This window comes from Pogona vitticeps, chromosome 3 (genome assembly GCF_051106095.1).
Source record: "Pogona vitticeps strain Pit_001003342236 chromosome 3, PviZW2.1, whole genome shotgun sequence".
Classification (NCBI taxonomy): Eukaryota; Metazoa; Chordata; class Lepidosauria; order Squamata; family Agamidae; genus Pogona; species Pogona vitticeps.
The window spans coordinates 177,667,335-177,670,457 of NC_135785.1; positions in this window are offsets into that span (position 1 = coordinate 177,667,335).

Sequence of the window (3,123 nt, forward strand, 5' to 3'; positions counted from 1 at the left end):
TCTGTTCTCCAGAGTCCTACTCTATCACTCTATCCAGTACACCACACTGGGAAACAAAGATCAGGTTAAATTAATACTGTTTAATAAATTAAGCTTTTCTCTGAACAAAGTTCAGTAGCATACATATTAGTATCACCTTGTATATACCATTCCAACTTCTTAACTGGATTTGGAAGTCTTGGCAACTGGACTTCTTTCTTCTTAGTTTGAAATGTTTCACTACTCATCCAAGTAGCTTCTTCAGTGTTATTCCTCAAGTCTTCTTTTTCAACAGCAGCAATTTTTCCCTACAGAATAAGAAAAAAAATGCAAGAGCATTTTTAGAGCAAAATAGAAACTGTATCTATCAAATTTATATCTGATAGGTTAAAGAGAATATATGAGTTACTAGCAGATGTAGAATTTCTGTGCCATGAAATGGGGTGAGCTGAAGATAAAATGGGATCTATTGGTAGATCTCTCCATCATCTGCAATAGATCTGTCAGACTACCTGATTTCTATTTATTTAGCAGCAACAGCCAGATGGTGAGGGAAGCCCCCAAGATGTATGTGAGCACAACAGTAACTACTTTTCCACTGTTGTAAGGAGAAATAAATGTTAGATTTTCACAGCACATAAATCCATCCTGTATTGCCCAGCAGTGCTGGTTCCACAGGCAATAATCCTGCTATATTTAGTAGATGCCCTTTTTGGAAAATGGCTCCCTTTATTTCTTCCTGTTGAGTGTGGCAGCGGTATTACTGATGCACCATGTAGGACTGGACTTTAATTAATGATTTCTTCCCGACCCCACTTTTCCTTTCTTCTGTATATTAAAAAACCCAATTTGCCATAAAAGAAGGGGAAAGAGAGAGGACAAGTCCTGCGCTACCCACAGCATTAATTTTTAAGTAAAACTTTACTCGTGGAAGCAGCTGTGTCCTCTGGTGACACAGAGGAAATTACATTGCCAACTCCAGCACTAGATTCCATCATTTCCCAACCCCACAGCACCCCTTATGTACTGTCTCTAGTAGTTTTCCATTTCCAACATACAGAAAGAATAAAGAGGCTAACATACATCTATAAAAAACATGTTAGGAAGAGAAACATGATAGAGAAATGCTTCATGGTTTGAGCCTTGAGAATTAAGTTGACCATCAATAAATCTACTAAAGTACACTGTAATACACATATAAAAAGCATAATACGATAAATAAGTTACATGACGCCATTCCTGCCTGTCCATCACAGAAGCTCAAGGGGGGGGACCCAAGGATAGGGCAGGAGGGGCGGAGTTAGACAGACAGTGAGACAGTTAGACAGTTGGACCGTTAGAGAGTCTGTTGGGAGAAGTGGAATGGCAGTTAGGGTTTAGGAGAAAGAAGGAGAGGGTTGGTGAATTGAGCTGAGAATGTTAGGAGAGGGAATTGAGAAGTTTAAACAATATTATACAAGCAAGAATGAAAGTATAAGCACTACAAGAGAAATATTGATTGAAAATATACAACAATTTGGAATAAAAGTGATTGCCTACATGATCCAATATGTGTTAATACAGTGGTGCCTCGCTTAGCGATTGCCTCGTTTAACGATGTATTCACTTAGTGATGAGGTTTCTGGAGCGATTTTGTGCTCCGTTTCACGATGTTCCCTATGGGGAAAATTCGCATAGTGATGTTTGGGACCTTGCCTCGCTTAGCGATGACAGTTTTAGGTCCCCTGTTTCGCTTAGCGATGTTCCGTTTTCGCTATTTTAAAAGTGTCTTAAAAGGTTCAAAAATGATTTTAAATGCTTGGAATCGTTAGTGCACCTTCTAAAATGTGTGCAAACTTAATTTGGCTTTGTTCTGACTCTTCATTAATTTTTGGTTAATTTTTTTCCCCCATTGAAATGCATTGAACCAGATTTTGACAGTTGTCAAAATCGGGTTCAATGCTTTCCAATGGGGGGGGAATTCACCAAAAATTAACGAAGAGTCAGAAACTGTTTTAAATGCTTGGATTCATTAGAGCACCTTCTAAAACGTGTGCAAACTTAATTTGGCTTTGTTCTGACTCTTCGTTAATTTTTGGTGAATTTTTTCCCCCCATTGAAATGCATTGAAACCGATTTTGATGGAAGGCAGCTCTTTACCACTGCCTTTTGCGAAGGCACAGGGGTTAGCAAAAAGGAAAGGGAGGTGTTCTCCCTTCCTTTTTGCAAAGCTCCCTGCCTTCTCAAAAGGCAAGGGGCACACACGTGCAGTGCTTAGCAAAAAGGAAGGGGAGTTGTTGCTCTCTTCCTTTTTGTTGCTAAGCTCCGTGCCTTCTCAAAAGGCACAGAGCTTAGCAAAAAGGGAGCCCTTTGATCCCTGCTTTTTCTAATTTGGGGTTAGAAGAGGGGAATGAGTTGTCTTATACATTGGGTTGTCTTATAAATGGAAAAATACGGCATTTTCTTTTACTTTGGAGCTGAAAGCTATCGAAATTGGTCTCTTCTCTGACTTTTTTTTTTTTAAAAGGACATTCCTGCAGCTGGGGATACATTCCACTGCATATTAACTCACAAATTCTTTGTGTAATGCAGTTTCATTGCTGCAAATTATTATCCAAATGGAAGAGTCAAGAAGAGGTTTTTGAAATGCTGCAAACCCTCTTTATTGCTGCCAGTGCCAGAAGACTAACAGGATAAGCACATGTGCCAAAGCAACGCTCGCAGAACATCAGTCGTGCATCAAGGGTTGAGGCCTAAGTACTGGCGGGTTTGATTGGTCACCTGTCACAGTGGGTTTACCGTCAACCTCTGGCTTTGCTGCCCCTTCACTTGCTTAAAAACCTGCGGTCACATAATGGGGTTTCCATATATTCCCCATATATTCCATATATGGTATTGTGTGGGAAAGCAATACCAAGAATGAGGAGATGGAGTGTTGAGCTTGTCTTGTGCTTTACCTCAGGCAGTTGTTTGGGTGACTGTTCAAAGAGAAGGGGCAAGTGAAAAGACTCTGGTGGATGAATGAGGAAGACCTGAGCTCATACAGAGAGGCACAATGTTCATCAAAACATGTTCATCACCATCATTATCATCATCTTGGAACCATGTAGTTCATCGAGTCCAGCCCATATCAAGGAGGCTCAGTGAGGGACTGAACTCCCAATA